Source organism: Pleurodeles waltl, chromosome 5 (assembly GCF_031143425.1).
Source record: "Pleurodeles waltl isolate 20211129_DDA chromosome 5, aPleWal1.hap1.20221129, whole genome shotgun sequence".
In the NCBI taxonomy this organism is placed as follows: domain Eukaryota; kingdom Metazoa; phylum Chordata; class Amphibia; order Caudata; family Salamandridae; genus Pleurodeles; species Pleurodeles waltl.
In genome coordinates this window covers 1823569027-1823589206 of record NC_090444.1, presented here as the reverse complement: position 1 = coordinate 1823589206, position 20180 = coordinate 1823569027, and the positions used below count along the sequence as shown (strand labels likewise).

Genomic DNA, 20180 nt, shown 5'->3' with positions numbered 1-20180 from the left:
ATCAGCATAGCTCAGCCTATGTTTACCAGCAGTGCTGCGGTTACTGTGCAGCTAAACCCAGGACAGAGGCCATCTCCAGAACTCGGAGTGTGTTTACCGGCAGTGCTGCGGTTACTGTGGAGCTAAACACAGGACAGAGGCCATCTCCAGAGCTCGGAGTGAGTTTACCGGCAGTGCTGTGGTTACTGTGCACCTAAACCCAGGACAGAGGCCATCTCCAGAGCTCGGAGTGTGTTTACCGGCAGTGCTGTGGTTACTGTGGAGCTAAACCCAGGACAGAGGCCTCTGCGAGAACTCAAAGTGTGTTTACCGGCAGTGCTGTGGTTACTGTGGAGCTAACCCCAGGACAGAGGCCATCTCCAGAGCTCGGAGTGTGTTTACCGGCAGTGCTGTGGTTACTGTGGAGCTAAACCCAGGACAGAGGCCCTCTCCAGAGCTCGGAGTGTGTTTACCGGCAGTGTTGTGGTTACTGTGGAGCTAAACCCAGGACAGAGGCCATCTCCAGAGCTCGGAGTGTGTTTACCGGCAGTGCTATGGTTGCTGTGGAGCTAAACCCAGGACAGAGGCCATCAGCAGAGCTCAGCCTATGTTTACCAGCAGTGCTAAGGTTACTGTGCAGCTAAACCCAGGACAGAGGCCCCTGCCAGAACTCAAAGTGTGTTTACCGGCAGTGCTGCGGTTACTCTGGAGCTAAACCCAGGACAGAGGCCATCTCCAGAGCCCGGAGTGTGCTTACCGGCAGTGCTGTGGTTGCTGTGGAGCTAAACCCAGGATAGAGGCCATCTCCAGAGCTCGGAGTGTGTTTACCGGCAGTGCTGTGGTTACTGTGGAGCTAAACCCAGGACAGAGGCCATCAGCATAGCTCAGCCTATGTTTACCAGCAGTGTTGCGGTTACTGTGCAGCTAAACCCAGGACAGAGGCCATCTCCAGAGCTCGGAGTGTGTTTACCGGCAGTGCTGCGGTTACTGTGGAGCTAAACACAGGACAGAGGCCATCTCCAGATCTCGGAGTGAGTTTACCGGCAGTGCTGTGGTTACTGTGGAGCTAAACCCGGGACAGAGGCCATCTCCAGAGCTCGGAGTGTATTTACCGGCAGTGCTGTTGTTACTGTGGAGCTAAACCCGGGACAGAGGCCATCTCCAGAGCTCAGAGTGTGTTTATCGCAGTGCTGTGGTTACTGTGCAGCTAAACACAGGACAGGGGCCATCTCCAGAGCTCGGAGTGTGTTTACCGGCAGTGCTGTGGTTACTGTGCACCTAAACCCAGGACAGAGGCCATCTCCAGAGCTCGGAGTGTGTTTACCGGCAGCGCTGTGGTTACTGTGGAGCTAAACCCAGGACAGAGGCCTCTGCGAGAACTCAAAGTGTGTTTACCGGCAGTGCTGTGGTTACTGTGGAGCTAAACCCAGGACAGAGGCTATCTCCAGAGCTCGGAGTGTGTTTACCAGCAGTGCTGTGGTTACTGTGGAGCTAAACCCAGCACAGAGGCCTCTGCGAGAACTCAAAGTGTGTTTACCGGCAGTGCTGTAGTGACTGTGGAGCTAAACCCAGGACAGAGGCCATCTCCAGAGCTCGGAGTGTGTTTACCGGCAGTGCTGTGGTTACTGTGGAGCTAAACCCAGGACAAAGGCCATCTCCAGAGCTCGGAGTGTGTTTACCGGCAGTGTTGTGGTTAATGTGGAGCTAAACCCAGGACAGAGGCCATCCCCAGAGCTCGGAGTGTGTTTACCGGCAGTGCTGTGGTTACTGTGGAGCTAAACCCAGGACAGAGACCATCTCCAGAGCTCGCAGTGTGTTTACCAGCAGGGCTGTGGTTACTGTGCAGCTAAACCCAGGACAGAGGCCATCTCCACAGCTCGGAGTGTGTTTACCAGTAGTGCTGTGGTTACTGTGCACCTAAACCCAGGACAGAGGCCATCTCCAGAGCTCGGAGTGTGTTTACCAGCAGTGCTGTGGTTACTGTGCACCTAAACCCAGGACAGAGGCCATCTCCAGAGCTCAGAGTGTGATAACCGGCAGTGCTGTGATTACTGTGGAGCTAAACCCAGGACAGATGCCTCTGCGAGAACTCAAAGTGTGTTTACCGGCAGTGCTGTAGTGACTGTGGAGCTAACCCAGGACAGAAGCCATCTCCAGAGCTCGGAGTGTGTTTACCGGCAGTGCTGTGGTTACTGTGGAGCTAAACCCAGCACAGAGGCCTCCGCGAGAACTCAAAGTGTGTTTACCGGCAGTGCTGTAATGACTGTGGAGCTAAACCCAGGACAGAGGCCATCAGCAGAGCTCAGCCTATGTTTACCGGCAGTGCTGCGGTTACTGTGGAGTTGAACTCAGGACAGAGGCCTTCAGCAGAGCTCAGGGGGTGTTTTCAGACAGTGCTGCGGTTACTGAGGAGCTAAACCCAGGACATAGGCCTTCACCGGAGCTCAGAGTGTGTTTACCGGCAGTGCTGCGGTTACTGAGGAGCTAAACCCAGGACAGAGGCCATCACCAGAGCTCGGAGTGTGTTTACCGGCAGTGCTGTGGTTACTGTGGAGCTAAACCCAGGACAGAAGCCATCTCCAGAGCTCGGAGTGTGTTTACCAGCAGTGCTGTGGTTACTGTGGAGCTAAACCCAGCACAGAGGCCACCGCGAGAACCCAAAGTGTGTTTACCAGTAGTGCTGTAGTGACTGTGGAGCTAAACCCAGGACAGAGGCCATCTCCGGAGCTCGGAGTGTGTTTACCAGCAGTGCTGTGGTTACTGTGGAGCTAAACCCAGGACAGAAGCCATCTCCAGAGCTTGGAGTGTGTTTACCAGCAGTGCTGTGGTTGCTGTGGAGCTAAACCCAGCACAGAGGCCATCTCCAGAGCTCGGAGTGTGTTTACCGGCAGTGCTGTGGTTGCTGTGGAGCTAAACCCAGGACAGAGGCCATCAGCAGAGCTCAGCCTATGTTTTCCGGCAGTGCTGCGGTTACTGTGGAGTTGAACTCAGGACAGAGGCCTTCAGCAGAGCTCAGGGGGTGTTTTCAGACAGTGCTGCGGTTACTGAGGAGCTAAACCCAGGACAGAGGCCATCACCAGAGCTCGGCGTGTGTTTACTGGCGGTGCAGTGGTTACTGAGGTGCTAAAACTAGGACAGAGGCCATCACCAGAGCTCAGTGCGTGTTTACCGGCAGTGCTGCCATTACTGAGGAGTTAAACCAAATGTAAGATGGACCAACGCATTCGTATATATCACGCATGCCTTTACAACGTGGTATCAACGACTGTGTCTGTGCCACACATGCCTTTACAATGAATTTTGTTGTAAAACCTTGTTTGGTATAGAAATATGCGTGATAAATGCTCCCCTGCCCCCTTACACCTGATACCATACCCCACCCCGCTCAAGCCCTTAAAACTGCCCCTTCCATCCCCTGCCCTGAGCCTTAACCCTCCCGCCCTAAGCCCTGAAAGTAACCCGGTCCTGTCCTAAAAACTACCCCGACCCCCACCCCCAACCTGGACCCTAACCCCTCCCCGTACAAAAAATTACCCCAGTCCAAACCCTGGCCCCACCCTGAACCCTAAAACCTACCCTTGTCCTAAAAATTACCCTGACCCTCGCCCCTGCCCTGAACATCAAATCTGCCCCACCCTGTCCTAAAAACGACTGTTCTTCCAGCCTGTCCAACCTACCCCGTACTGTCCTAAAAAGTACCCCAAACCCCCCCTCCCAAAGCAGGCCCCACTTACCTCTCTCTCTTCTGCTGTCTACTCCTTCCTGGTCTGCCCAGACACCTAGAACACTTCTCTGCCGTTACCATGCATATGCGTGGTAAACGCATGCATAGTAGACGCAAATGCATGGTAATGGCAGCGTGGTCAATGCATAGTGTTGCACTGACCGCATTGTAAGTGGTGTTTCCCAGTTAAACCTAGTACAGAGGCCATCTCCAGAGCTCGGTGTGTGTTTACTGGCAGTGCTGCGGTTTCTGAGGAGCTACCCCAGAGCTCAGAGTGTGTTTACCAGCAGTGCTGTGTTTACTGTGGTGATAACTGTAAAAGAGGGGCAATCACCTAATCTCAGAGTGTGTTTACTGGCAGTGCTACTGCAATGGATGTCCTAACACAGGCATGGTCAGACTGGGATACAAAAAAGCCCTGGGCACCAAAATAAAAGTTTCCCCCATTAGCAAAGCTAATAGCTAAAAATGTGGTAATATAAGGGAAGTCAACGGTAAAAACCCGCCCACCTGGCCAAAACAAACATCCACAGCTACTAAAAAACTAGCCTACACACTGACCTCTCACCCTATTCCATCCCAACTGGCATTGCCTGATTGCCCTGTAGGCCAGGGCAACCCTCGATACATGAGAGGGGCCATCACAAGAGAGTGTGTTTACTGGCAGTGATCTCCTTCTGAGGGTCCTAAACCTGAGTGTGGAAGCCCCGTCCCCAGAGCTCACTGGAGGGGCTGCTGCTCTTGAGATGTTGAGAGAACAGGGTCTGTCTCCAAGTACTTCTGAAGCTCTGTAAGTTGTATACCAGGGACATAGACCACCTGCTCTCCAGAGCTCATCCCATGTTTACAGGCAGAAGTGCAGCTCTAGAGATGATAAATCTACACAGCAGGGGCAGGTCCTTCGCTATGGTGAAGGAGCGTCGCCCCACTGGCTCTGCCAGAGCAGAAGAATAAAATAATAGTCTTCTATCATTTTATTTTTCTGCTTCTGGCACAGTCAGGAGTGCAGGGATGGGGGGCTGGGCCATGGGAGGGGGGAGGAGGGGAGAGTGCACTAAGTGCACAAGTGTGTTTGCCCCGCCATCTGAGGCTGGCCAAACACACATGCACACTTAGGTTTCTCCAACCCGGCTGCGTATGAGAAACATAGCTGTCTGAGCGGCAGCACCAGGATTGCTGGGGAGCCTGTGATGGTGTCCCAGCAGTGAATGCTGGGACACCAGAAAAGGATCGAGGCAGCAGGTGGTGGAGGCAGCAACGACGGAAAGTTATTTTTTAAAGTATTTTTTATTCCCTCCAAGCCCCCGCCTCCTGTCCCTCCCCAGTCCCTCCTCCCACCCCTCCCCTTGGGATTTGAGGCAGCCGCTGCTGCTATATAGCCTGTTATTTGGCAGCGCTGCGGCTTGAGAGGTTCTAACTCAGGGTTTTAAAAAGTTTCTTTTTCATCCAGGTCACTTACAAATCCTGACTACCATTGTTCACGCTCCTAGCCTTAAACTACTGCTCAGGAGATCACAGGAGAGAGGACAGAGCTCAAAGTGTTTTAGGGTTGTCTTGACAGTGGATCTGTTTGCATGACCTGTTCTTTGGTGCTTCAGAGAGGAGTGTTTCTCTCTCACCTTATGCTATTAACTATTTGGTATATCGTATTGCCTTATATGGAGAATGCATTGGAATGTATGAGGAAATACTTTACATCTTAAAAACACACTGAATCGTCACACTTCAAATTTGTTATCTCATAGATGCATTGTAAACAGAAAGCAATCATGTCTTATTTTATTATATTTTTTTCATTGCAGCAGACTTTTAAAATATTTTAATCAGGACTAAAAATGCAACCCAGACCTATTGGCTTTGCCAGTGCTTGTTGTCATAGCACTTTACCTCTGATGGACGGCCAATCATCTAACATGCCAGCAATAGTGCCATTTTGTAACAATACTTTCATTCTTAAAGACAGTTAAAGAATGATTATAGCATGTACATATATATGTGTGTATGTACATATGTATGTATGTATGTTAAGTGCGTATTTACGTAAGGTTTGAGTATTGTGTAGGTTGCAGAGTGCTGCAGACATTGATTAAGATAAAGAAAACAAGATTAGTAGCAGCATCATAATAAATTTGGGTTTGCCAGGGGTTGAAGCTGCAAACCCTGGCTTACCCTTTGTGACCCCTGGCACTGCCTTTGCGACCGCTGGCCTCAGAAGAGTCAAACTCAGTGGCAGGAACACAAGCAGCTGGAGCATGTGGAAGTGGGTTCGGGCTCCATTTTTCTTGTTTTCAGACTAATAGTGAGTAATATGTTATTGTTACCTATTATGGCAGCTGAGGTAAGTAAAAAATGCTTTTCAAATGTAAGTTGTGTGTGTGCTTGTGGCCGAGAGTGTGCTTATGTAAGAGAGAGTGTATGAATGAATGAATGTGTGTGTATGTGTATGCAATGGAGTGTGAGTGAAAGTAAACGTCAAACGGCTTGTGGTGACAGTTGTGCAACCCCTAGCATTTTGTTGAATAGATATCAGGAGTAGTAGGGTAGGGGTTCTCTTTAAGTGATGCCTTGAGTGCTGGCTCCCTCCTCTTTCCCTCTTTCTAATCTTCTTGGCCACTCCTGTCTCTCTCTCTCTTCCTGCGCCTCATTGGTCTCCCTAGACTCGTGCACTCGGGTACAGCTCAGCACTGACATGGAGAGTGATTCTGTTGTCCAGTCCGATTGGTATCTCTGCCAGACCAACTCTAAAACGTTAAACTACCCCTGAGGGCACAAGTGTTGGGCAACCCATGGAATCCTCTCTGGCTCTTCCGATCCTGCTGATGGGCGTGCGTTGCTCCTCACTGCTGCCTGTCTCTGCACCCCCCAGCACGCTTATCCGCTCCAGACCACCCCTGTCCCATGGCGGGCATGCGTTACTACTCACTGCTGCCTGTCTCTGCACCCCGCAGCAAGCATATCCACTCCAGACCACCCCCGTCCCATGGCGGACACGCGTTACTACTCACTGCTGCCTGTCTCTGCACCCCCCAGCAAGAATATCCACTCCAGACCACCCCCGTCCCATGGAGGGCACGCGTTACTACTCACTGCTGCCTGTCTCTGCACCCCGAAGCACGCATATCCACTCCAGACCACCCCCGTCCCATGGCGGGCACGCGTTACTACTCACTGCTGCCTGTCTCTGCACCCCCCAGCAAGAATATCCACTCCAGACCACCCTGTCCCATGGCGGGCACGCGTTACTACTCACTGCTGCCTGTCTCTGCACCCCCAGCAAGCATATCCACTCCAGACCACCCTGTCCCATGGCGGGCACGCGTTACTACTCACTGCTGCCTGTCTCTGCACCCCCCAGCAAGCATATCCACTCCAGACCACCCTGTCCCATGGCGGGCACGCGTTACTACTCACTGCTGCCTGTCTCTGCACCCCCCAGCAATAATATCCACTCCAGACCACCCCCGCCCCATGGCGGGCACGCGTTACTACTCACTGCTGCCTGTCTCTGCACCCCCCAGCAAGAATATCCACTCCAGACCACCCTGTCCCATGGCGGGCACGCGTTACTACTCACTGCTGCCTGTCTCTGCACCCCCAGCAAGCATATCCACTCCAGACCACCCTGTCCCATGGCGGGCACGCGTTACTACTCACTGCTGCCTGTCTCTGCACCCCCCAGCAAGCATATCCACTCCAGACCACCCTGTCCCATGGCGGGCACGCGTTACTACTCACTGCTGCCTGTCTCTGCACCCCCCAGCAAGAATATCCACTCCAGACCACCCCCGTCCCATGGCGGGCACGCGTTACTACTCACTGCTGCCTGTCTCTGCACCCCCCAGCAAGAATATCCACTCCAGACCACCCTGTCCCATGGCGGGCACGCGTTACTACTCACTGCTGCCTGTCTCTGCACCCCCAGCAAGCATATCCACTCCAGACCACCCTGTCCCATGGCGGGCACGCGTTACTACTCACTGCTGCCTGTCTCTGCACCCCCCAGCAAGAATATCCACTCCAGACCACCCTGTCCCATGGCGGGCACGCGTTACTACTCACTGCTGCCTGTCTCTGCACCCCCAGCAAGCATATCCACTCCAGACCACCCTGTCCCATGGCGGGCACGCGTTACTACTCACTGCTGCCTGTCTCTGCACCCCCCAGCAAGAATATCCACTCCAGACCACCCTGTCCCATGGCGGGCACGCGTTACTACTCACTGTTGCCTGTCTCTGCACCCCCAGCAAGCATATCCACTCCAGACCACCCTGTCCCATGGCGGGCACGCGTTACTACTCACTGCTGCCTGTCTCTGCACCCCCCAGCAAGAATATCCACTCCAGACCGCCCCCGTCCCATGGTGGGCACACGTTACTACTCACTGCTGCCCGTCTCTGCACCACCCAGCAAGAATATCCACTCCAGACCACCCCCGTCCCATGGCGGGCACGCATTACTACTCACTGCTGCCTGTCTCTGCACCCCCCAACAAGCATATCCACTCCAGACCACCCTGTCCCATGGCGGGCATGCGTTACTACTCACTGCTGCCTGTCTCTGCACCCCCAGCAAGCATATCCACTCCAGACCACCCTGTCCCATGGCGGGCACGCGTTACTACTCACTGCTGCCTGTCTCTGCACCCCCTAGCAAGCATATCCACTCCAGACCCCCCCCCCGGTCCGTGGCGGGCACGCGTTACTACTCACTGCTGTCTCTGCACCCCCCCAGCAAGCATATCCACTCCAGACCCCCCCCCGTCCCTTGGCGGGCACACGTTACTACTCACTGCTGCCCGTCTCTGCACCCCCCAGCAAGAATATCCACTCCAGACCACCCCCGTCCCATGGCGGGCACGCGTTACTACTCACTGCTGCCTGTCTCTGCACCCCCCAGCAAGAATATCCACTCCAGACCACCCCCGTCCCATGGCGGGCACGCGTTACTACTCACTGCTGCCTGTCTCTGCACCGCGAAGCACGCATATCCACTCCAGACCACCCCCGTCCCATGGCGGGCACGCGTTACTACTCACTGCTGCCTGTCTCTGCACCCCCAGCAAGCATATCCACTCCAGACCACCCTGTCCCATGGCGGGCACGCGTTACTACTCACTGCTGCCTGTCTCTGCACCCCCCAGCAAGAATATCCACTCCAGACCACCCTGTCCCATGGCGGGCACGCGTTACTACTCACTGCTGCCTGTCTCTGCACCCCCCAGCAAGAATATCCACTCCAGACCACCCCCGTCCCATGGCGGGCACGCGTTACTACTCACTGCTGCCTGTCTCTGCACCCCCCAGCAAGAATATCCACTCCAGACCACCCTGTCCCATGGCGGGCACGCGTTACTACTCACTGCTGCCTGTCTCTGCACCCCCAGCAAGCATATCCACTCCAGACCACCCTGTCCCATGGCGGGCACGCGTTACTACTCACTGCTGCCTGTCTCTGCACCCCCCAGCAAGAATATCCACTCCAGACCACCCTGTCCCATGGCGGGCACGCGTTACTACTCACTGCTGCCTGTCTCTGCACCCCCAGCAAGCATATCCACTCCAGACCACCCTGTCCCATGGCGGGCACGCGTTACTACTCACTGCTGCCTGTCTCTGCACCCCCCAGCAAGAATATCCACTCCAGACCACCCTGTCCCATGGCGGGCACGCGTTACTACTCACTGTTGCCTGTCTCTGCACCCCCAGCAAGCATATCCACTCCAGACCACCCTGTCCCATGGCGGGCACGCGTTACTACTCACTGCTGCCTGTCTCTGCACCCCCCAGCAAGAATATCCACTCCAGACCGCCCCCGTCCCATGGTGGGCACACGTTACTACTCACTGCTGCCCGTCTCTGCACCCCCCAGCAAGAATATCCACTCCAGACCACCCCCGTCCCATGGTGGGCACACGTTACTACTCACTACTGCCTGTCTCTGCACCCCCCAGCAAGCATATCCACTCCAGACCACCCTTTCCCATGGCGGGCACGCGTTACTACTCACTGCTGCCTGTCTCTGCACCCCCAGCAAGCATATCCACTCCAGACCACCCTGTCCCATGGCGGGCACGCGTTACTACTCACTGCTGCCTGTCTCTGCACCCCCTAGCAAGCATATCCACTCCAGACCCCCCCCCCCCCCCGGTCCGTGGCGGGCACGCGTTACTACTCACTGCTGTCTCTGCACCCCCCCAGCAAGCATATCCACTCCAGACCCCCCCCCGTCCCTTGGCGGGCACACGTTACTACTCACTGCTGCCCGTCTCTGCACCCCCCAGCAAGAATATCCACTCCAGACCACCCCCGTCCCATGGCGGGCACGCGTTACTACTCACTGCTGCCTGTCTCTGCACCCCCCAGCAAGAATATCCACTCCAGACCACCCCCGTCCCATGGCGGGCACGCGTTACTACTCACTGCTGCCTGTCTCTGCACCGCGAAGCACGCATATCCACTCCAGACCACCCCCGTCCCATGGCGGGCACGCGTTACTACTCACTGCTGCCTGTCTCTGCACCCCCAGCAAGCATATCCACTCCAGACCACCCTGTCCCATGGCGGGCACGCGTTACTACTCACTGCTGCCTGTCTCTGCACCCCCCAGCAAGAATATCCACTCCAGACCACCCTGTCCCATGGCGTGCACGCGTTACTACTCACTGCTGCCTGTCTCTGCACCCCCCAGCAAGAATATCCACTCCAGACCACCCTGTCCCATGGCGGGCACGCGTTGCTCCTCACTGCTGCCTCTCTCTGCACCCCCCAGCAAGCATATCCACTCCAGACCACCCTGTCCCATGGCGGGCACGCGTTACTACTCACTGCTGCCTGTCTCTGCACCCCCCAGCAAGAATATCCACTCCAGACCGCCCCCGTCCCATGGCGGGCACGCGTTACTACTCACTGCTGCCTGTCTCTGCACCCCCCAGCAAGCATATCCACTCCAGACCACCCTGTCCCATGGCGGGCACGCGTTACTACTCACTGCTGCCTGTCTCTGCACCCCCCAGCAAGCATATCCACTCCAGACCACCCTGTCCCATGGCGGGCACGCGTTACTACTCACTGCTGCCTGTCTCTGCACCCCCCAGCAAGAATATCCACTCCAGACCACCCTGTCCCATGGCGGGCACGCGTTACTACTCACTGCTGCCTGTCTCTGCACCCCCCAGCAAGAATATCCACTCCAGACCACCCTGTCCCATGGCGGGCACGCGTTACTACTCACTGTTGCCTGCCTTCGCAGTAGGATGGTCTGTGGTTCATAGGTCAAGGTAAGAAAGAAGGAAACTGACCCCCTGGCTGCTGTCTAAATTATATATAAAAAAAGAGCAATAATTAGGTCTCAGTAGGCCCCTGGGAGATTATGACGAAACATTCAGGGTAGTGCATTTTCCCCATTGACTTCTGTTGAAGCAAAGGCAATGTCAGGCAGGAGACTGCTGCGAATAAGCCGTTTTTGGTGTGAAGTAATCGTTGGCATGTATGCCTCAGGCTTGTGGGCCCTGGCACCTCTGCACCTGCTGCACCAAAGCTGCGCCCTGTGCCTTTGCTCCACACAGCCAGGGCGTCCACTCCGGCTCATGCCCAGCGGTGGCAAACATGCTTCTCTGCGGCCCACCTCTGCCCCCACCAAAGCTCAGGTTGTTTTTGACTTCCAATCCAGGCCCCTCCCTGCGCGCGCAGCACTAGGCGGCTGGGGCTCGGCGCTGCAGCGCGCGCCGGAAGAGATCGATAGAGCCAGGGCTCGAGCTAATGAGCGGGAATCCAGGCACGAGGCCGCGTGCTCAGGGGTTAGCGGCCTCTGTTTAGGCCGACAGCGGGTGCGGCCTGGCCTCACTGCAGAGGCATCTCACACAGTAAAATACAGCGCCACCGAAGGTTTCAGCCTCTTTCTTCAGTCCATCGTACTTGCATCTGCTATCAAATGGATTCATACAAACATGCAAAATATATGTACGATTTAGCAAAAATCTCTCCGTCAACTGTCTTCCAAATGAAATACCGAGTCAGCTAGCAAGATTTTGAGGCCTAATTACGAGTCAGGTGGAGCAGAATTTCTGTGTGGATTTCCATTCTGCCCGATCACAAATGCACCGGTGTTTTTGCACTCGGTTTTCCCCAGCTGGAAATTCTACCTGGTGAAATGTCTTATTGTCCCCGCACCCACCCAACAACCTCTTTCAAAGGCCAGGGCATCTTTTTCCCTTCCCTGCCTACTCACCCAATTCCCATCCCACCATCTCTTCCCCACTGAGGAGCCCCGCCACCATTCACAACACACTCAGCGCAGGTGGTAAGTGCCACTGTTCAATCAGGAACATCCTGCCGAGTTCTCCACAATAAAGTTGTGCCCATACTATTATTAACTATTCTGGGGGGTAAGCTTATAATTGTACGGTACTGACCGCTCCTTAATGATAATTTCATGTGTGAGGTTTGCACCTTGCCTGTACCGTGCAACTCGTAATAACTCTCCTTTAGTTACAGAAAAATTAATTCCTTCAAAAATAGTGTGGACAGAAAACCTATGCTGTTGACCACACAAGGAGAGAAAAAAGCACAACCTCTTCTGAAAAATACAAATCTTTGCAGATTTTAACAAAGAAAAACATGTATTTCTAGCTCAGACAGTTCAAAAGTGAATAAATATGCAGCAGCACATCTTGCCACGCCTAAGGCCCTTTGCAATGCTGGACCTGTCACCTTTCTGTTGCTGATTGCTAATTTTGGGTGATAAATTGGTTCTAATAAGGTGCAGCAAAGGCCCAGACAGTGTTGTCAAGTTTAAAAATGACGAAATCCAAGTAGAAATACTGTTACAAAATGTGCTGCATTTTGCTGCATAATTTGGCATTTCTTGCCACATAATTTACTCAACCTTGCCGCATAATTTGGCCCTCTCCTGCTGCATAATTCCAACCGCCTTGGGTATGGTCTCATATGTGCTGCTTGTTTGCTCTTTCCTCATGTCTAAGGAGGCTGGGAAAGAAACATCTATGGATTAGATGCAGGGAATCTGGCTCAGTGGGTTAAAGCCCCGGCTTCAGAGATCTGTGTGTAGCAGTGCCACACACTGACACACTGTAGTGTTCTATTCAGCATTTTATTTGCTACAAATATTGACAAACCAAGAACCAACATTTTTGGTAAGACCAATTCAGAATGGTACCATAGATCAGTGGGTTGGGTGCGTGTTGCAGAGTGTTCAGTAACATGCAAGTCACGTGTGTGCACGAGGAGAGGTCACTCAGCTTTTCATTCTCCCGAAGTTGATAATTTGAGTACTATTGAGATGATTTAAATTAAACCTTGTTAAGAGTCGGTGCACCCTAGATATGTACCATTATCATTATTTTGATAGCAAAGCATCTGTAATTCTGAATGTGCACTCAGTAACCTAGCTACCGCCTGGAAATATATCACACAGGTTATTTTTTTCTGCTTGTTCCAGTGTGTGAACCTTCTGCCTAGAGTCACTATTATCCCCATCCTCTATTCTTCTGAGCATCAGCGCTAGAAGTAGGGGTGCGGGGAGCTGCAGCACTCCCAAATAACCATGCTCAAGTTCAGGAGGTGAATCAGCAATAAAGCTGCCGTACATTTTGTTTTTATCATGTCACATTTGCTGTGCTTCAAAGACAGAGGTCAGATATCAGGTTATGTCTTCTGACAAATTGTTGCTTATTCTTTTAACACAGGGATTGATAGTTACTTCTCTTTCTTCAAGTGCAAGGTTAGAGGATTCTCTAAGTGAACTACCTGACAATCTTGATGGGGTACAGGGAGTGAGAAAAGAAAGGCTGTAGGATGTCAGCTTTTATCTAACACACAACATTTAAATGCCTGTAAATTAATTGAGAAAATATTTCAAAACACAGCAGTTGTCAAAGCACAAACACAACACTTTCTGTACTTTTGAAGTATGATCACAACAAATCAAGACACTTGGTGATATGCAAGTGATAAATAGTTGATGAAACCCGATTTCCACACACTATTGTTTGTGGACTGTATAGTTTTATCAGAAATAATACACACAAGAGATGTGGAGGAAACGAGATCAATCGGTATGGTCACAACCTCAATGATTATGATCCTATGACTGCTCATGATCTCTTCGTAAAACTGTTGTGTTGATATCTCTGCAGGGAATATCTCCTTCTGGAATAGGTAGTCCCACACACATAATCGTGTCATGCTTCATCATAGACCACGTATCCCCACCCTGGTAGGACAGTGACACCAGGGCGGACTCAGCCTCACAGCCAACTACACCAAGACGGAGAGGCTTTTTTTAAAAACAGGATGAGCCATTTAACTCATGGGTACCGTTGATCTATGTTTTTAGCTTACCAACAGACACCACTATTAAAGGTGTACAACACTGGTGGCCTGCTAGGTATTTTTAAACACAAACTGGATCCCATTACTATCCAGCAAACTTTATCCAAGAACTCTCTCTTGATGTAGTTGGCTGTGAGGTTGAGTCCACCCGGGTGGCACTGTCCTACCAGGGTGGGGATAGGTGGTATATGATGAAGCATGACACGATTAAGTGTGTGGGACCACCTATTCCAGAAGGAGGAATTCCCTGCAGAGATATCAACATAACAGTTTTACGAAGAGATCATGAGAGGTAATAGGATCATAATCAAGGATGTTGTTACCATACCAATAGATCTAATTTCCTCCATATCTCTTGTGTGTATTGGTTTGACGTGGGGAGGACATGTGGAGGATTCAACTCTCATCTCTCTTTTTATTAAAGGTATTTTTATAAGAAAAACTGGATGTCAGTGCACATTTTGGGTCTATTTCAATGAATAATGTGCAGTCTGTGAATAACAGTGCATTTCCACACCATGCTTTAGTAATATATTAAAACAGTGTGCACCACAATTTACCAACGGTTACATACTACATACACACTTACCACTTTCCTACTGAATGGGCGTGGTTCATATGCTACAGTTGTGCTTTGTGAGATGCTTGGATTTTTCACAATTCCTATAACGTCAGTGATGTAACACTGATGGCAGCACTCTCAGAAAATTGTTCCAGCACCACTGCCTCTCAGGCTGTAGGAGACAACTCTCCTACACTTGCTTAAGGGCCCAATTCATGATATGTTGCATGTACATTTGCAACAACCATGCTCCTCGTTTCAGATGTGCACACAAACGCAGTAGTATTTCATTAGTCCCAGCAGCTCCCGCAGTGTGGGGGGGCCCGAGCTCCAGGGGGCCCCTCTGCACAGTGCACTGTGCACAGGTGGCAGGCCTCTGACTTGAGAGATCCTGACTGCATCTGGAGGGGGCCTCCTCTATGTACTTGCAGGTGGGCACCCTAAAGTTTCCTTACGCCACTACCCAAACGCTCCCTGCATGCAGGCTGTTATTCACAACTGGTTCTTGTGCAATGGGGACTGCGTTCATAGCGTAACCCTCCCTGAATACTGAAGCACAGTGTACTCACCTACTTGTTTAGTATCCATTGGCTCCCCCCAGGTACAGCTGTGTATATGCTGCCCTATGGGACTGGCTATGCTGTAGATATTTAAAAATATTTTATTGGGTACTGTCAGAAAGTCAAAGAATAAAAAGAAGAAATACATTGAGATTCCTACAATTATGGCAGAATAAGGCCCTCATTACGCTGGAGGGGGGAGGCGGGGAGTGAATGCATGCGTGTCAGTGGTGTTTGTGCATATATGTCAGTGTGAATAGGTGTGTATATGTCGCGTTTGCTCGGGTGAGTGGGGTGTGTTTGTGTGTAGAAGTGTGTGAGTACACGCATGCAGGTAAGTGTAAGTGTGTGCGAGTGTATCCTGGTGACAGGAATGCTCATGAAAAATACTGGTGGTCTCCCGCGTCGTAATACCGCTAGTGGTATTACAGCATCCGCCGTGATGGAGGTGCTCACCTCCAGCCCGGCAGACCGTGGAGAAGCGGCGGGACAGGTGGAGTATCAGCAGTTTGACTTCAGCCAAACCGCTGATCTCATAATTTGGCGGTGAGACCGCCACTGCCGCCCTGGCGGTCTTCGGACCATTAGGGTCGTAATGAGGGCCTAAATCTCTCATTTCCACAGCAGAATTCAGAATATTGTAAAAAAAAATGATTACACAACTGATCCTAACAGCTATGTTGTTCGCACTGATTTTTAGCACCCAGAGCTTGTTCTGCACTGTAAAATCAGAGTGAATGGCACCACACCGCACACGAGAGGGCACTGCTTCTTTCTGGCGCTCTAAAAATTTTTGTACTCAAGAGGCAGCTTTCCTAACGTGAACGATCACAACCTCCTGCGACCGCCCACTTTGAGAAAATCTTGCCCAGCGGCATTCTAGCACTTGAAAGTTGCACGAGAGGACACAAATTCTTGCTCACACCCACCAACTTAATGCTGACGAGCCGCGCGCAAGAAAAAACTCTGCAGTGTGGTGCAGCGTGGAGTGGGAAAAACTCTGCGAACAGAACAGAATTTTCCACCCACCCCTTGTTTTTATCCAGATGTAAAGAAAGGAGAGAGATTGAAGCCAACATCTCTATACCAACACCATACCCCCACCAAATTGTATTTAAATAGCCCCCTCAAAATCACCTCTAGGAGGTCTTTGATCCTGCCAGAATGTTGATGAAGATTATTCCTAAACTTAATAAAACTAATTCAAAGGTGTCTGACACGTGGACAATGTGTTGTTCAAAGACTGAGCTGCTCTTTTATTAAGGATAACTTCAGTCCATGATTCTGGATCTGTGCCCAGTCTGAAAGGGGCACTATACTAAGCGGGCACAGTTAACTCATGAAAGTACCTTGGAGTGCGTCGGCAGCTTGATTTTTTTTAAATGACAACTTGTTGCTCAGCGCATCCATTTTGTTTCACTGTTGATCATCCAGTGAGTGTTGCGTCGCCCAGGACCTCCAGAGAGAGGTTCTTCCACTAGAGTTCATTCAGGAATCTCACTTCATTCTCCGATCATCTCCTCTCCGTCTTACACTTCTGTACATGAAGAACAACGTGTGCTGCGTTATCCCTCCCTCCTCCTGAACATTCCTAGCAGTAATTTAAATGGAAACCTATAAGTGCAGATACTCATTGTCTAGAGTACCTGTTTACTCCTGAGAAGTGCTGTTACTCTCCCATTAAATGTACTGCAGCAGTGCTGAAAAGTGCGAGTACTCTCCCTTCCAAATTAAAGAAGTGCAGGTACTCAGTACCGGACAGTACCTGCCCATTTAAAGCAACGATTCCCAGTCCTGTACCTGTCCACAAGGCACGAAAACCACCTTTTTATTCCGGTTTTAGCCTCTTATGTTCTGCTGCGTCGGCCCTTCCCTCTTTATTGGAATTAGCACCAAGAAGCCCCTTATGTTGCAAAGGTTGCACTCAACAAATGTCGTAAATAGATGCATATGTACAGTAACTGCACCACTGAGCACGCCTTCCATGTGACATCACCCACTGTGAAGCAGTAGCCATTGATTTGCTTGCTGATGGCAGAAACAGAATGTCTATGTTTCCATCTCTGCTTGTAAAGAAAGAAATCAAATAAATAATTGGAGCAATGAAACACACATCATGTATTTTTAAGCTCATGTTTGTGAATATGTTAGATAATCGTTTAAGACCAATATTACAAACATTTTCATTTGCACACCCTGGGTTAGGAATGGCTCTGATGATCTCTTCAATTATAGAGTGGGGATGGAAACCCTCTTGTAGGATTTTGTTGTAGTGTCACATTATTTTCTTAGGTGAAATATTTTATGCACGTCAATACATTTATCACATTATATAAAAGAGTAAATGCATTAGGGGTGGTCCACTGAGGCAGTGAGACCAGGTGAGTGTTCCTCTTCACTTGACACAGAGAAGGCCTTTGACAGGGTGGAGTGGGCATGTCTTTTGAGAACCTTGTTTCATTTTCTCTTCACTGCCAACAATCTTTAAATTGTCGTGGACCCTAGTCAAAGCGTCTGGAAGGCGTGGCTCTAATGCATAGCTTGTGCCTGTAAACATTTATGAGTTAGAAGGGTAGAAGTTCTCGATTCTTGCACCATCTCTAGTGTGTGCCCCAGCCCTCAAAGATCTGGTGACTAGAGGTGATCTTTCAGACAGTGAAGAGACTCAGAAACGGATGGATTTCCTGAGGCCGTAAAGCAGGTACCTCCATCAATGAGATGACTAGGTGGAGGTGCGGCCCCGGCCTATTGAATTCCAGGTCTTTGTAATGGCTTCTCCTTGTAATGACACTGAAAACTATATAATGAAGAACCAAAATCACAATACCACACTAACAACACAAATCATGTGGGTTCTGGAAGCTGTCTCATTTCTAAGTCTCTCGGGTGTATTCCATCTGATTGAGGGGCAGCTGCCCATCAATTCAGCCTCTGCCTGGCCCTAACCAAGATGGTCATTTAACCACTTCAATGCCAGTCCTTCAGATGAAAGACCTGTGAGAGGACTTCAAAGTGACAGGATCAGTTGATTAGGTGATACTTTCAATAAAGCATGACATGTTACACTGGGAACCTTTTTCTTTCAAAGGGTGCAGGCATGAAATGTATAATTATGATCAATAGCCCCCTGGTGTGCATGCCAAGTGACGCATTAGAGCTCCCCAGATCAAAGGCAACACCATAGTGCATACTCACAATATATACAAGCAAACAGCCTCTTCCTTGTCCATAGAAAACTGAGGGCCTGATTTAGATATTGACGGGCGGGTTACTCCATCACAACGGTGACGGTTATCCCGTCCGCTGAAATCTAAATCCCATAGGATATAATTGGTTTTAGATTTCGGTGGACGGAATATCCGCCACCCTTGTAACAGAGTAACCCGTCCGCCAATCTCTAAATCAGACCCTGAGTTTTAAAGGTCCCACGTGCAGTCTATTCTTAGTGGAGGTCTTGCAATTTATCACCTCTGCATTCTGCTCTGATAAACACATCCTCAAACCGCACTGAACTTCATCGCTTGTCTTAAACCGGCAGCGTCTGTGCACACTGTGTCCTACTATGTGTCATACTCCACAAAATAAGCAAGCAACCGTCTTTCAAACATTGATTATGTAACGGTATTAGGCATTCTTTTCAGTCCTTGGAAGTGTAACAGTGTACGTCACTGCCCTGGGCTACACCCTCAAACATGCCTCGGTCTCTTTAACCAAAGATTGCAGGGCTCCATGAGCCAGCCTCACCACTCACCGTCGGATTCACAGGGCAGACTATAGTTTGTGTACAAAACATAAAAATAAACAGGGGAAATCCAAGCCAATACCACTGAATAATTGAACCCACATATGTGCCCACTTTCAGAATTTATAGATTTTCATCACAAATAATGTATCTAAACTGGTAATTACACATTGCTAATGCAATAGGATGATAACCGAGGTTTAGTTTGTGGCAAGTCAAGTGGGAAACTATTGTTGCCCAATTCCCAAATATATTTCTTAGCATTGTGGCTAAGACAGCTTCTCCTAGAAATTAAATGAATTTTACCCTTTTCCAGTTTCTTTCAACAAGCAGGTGATTCTCTCTTGGGTGCCATCTCCATGTTTGCCTATGATGATTCAGAAGAGTTGATGATATAGCACAGATGTGAGTTTAAGAGTGGGACCTGTGAATCGTAGTTTTGAAATCTGTCTAAAATAATAAATGTTCTGCTAGGGATGCCTGCCTCAGGCACGTGCTTCTTCAGACACCTCTCCGACACCCGTTTCAGCTTTCGGTTGACAGAACAGGCTAGGGCCCTGCATTCTTCAGGAGTTAGAACCTCTTTCCATGACTTCAAAACTCAGAATAGAACCAGGGGCAGATGGGAATCTAAGCACTTTAGTCCCCAATGTTAAATGTTGTCTAGATTAATTTAATCTGACTCTTACCAACTGGAGTTAGGTGGCACTTTTGTGTCTGAAGCACATGTCATTCAAATAAAGAAGGGAGCTCAGCAGTCCCCTGACCCTGATTACTTCAATTCCTGAAGGCATCTCAAAACTTAACCCTTCAAACAAACAATATGTTTCATATATTGTAGTGGATAAAGTACCAACCCCGTAACTTATAACCATGTTGTAAGTCACTGAGGACTTCCTGATCGTAGGAGGAATTGATGCAAAGGCTGACATCTTGGAATGTCACAGAAACATGAGTTGACTCGCGATATCCTCTGAACACGCAGCGTAGGTTAAGTTATGCTTCCTAATACCAGGCCTTCCTCCTCATCTTCAACACTGAGGGCCGGATTTAGAACTCGGCGGACGAGTTACTCCGTCACAACGGTGACGGATATCCCGCCCGCTGAAATCTAAATCCCGTTCTATCCTACGGGATTTAGATTTTGGCGGACGGGATATCCGTCACCGTTGTGACGGAGCGACCTGTCCGCCGAGTTCTAAATCAGGCCCTTAGTGTCACGCTCGCACCGATGCAATGTACCTTTACTTTATTAAGGCTATTA

The 20180-nt window shown here is 50.5% G+C and overlaps 1 protein-coding gene across 1 annotated transcript in view; it reads left to right on the top strand.

Moving 5' to 3' along the window:
• MDGA1 (MAM domain containing glycosylphosphatidylinositol anchor 1) overlaps window positions 1–20180 on the top strand; it is an 888610-nt gene that overhangs the window by 337696 nt on the left and 530734 nt on the right. The gene's annotated exons all lie outside the window — the stretch shown is intronic.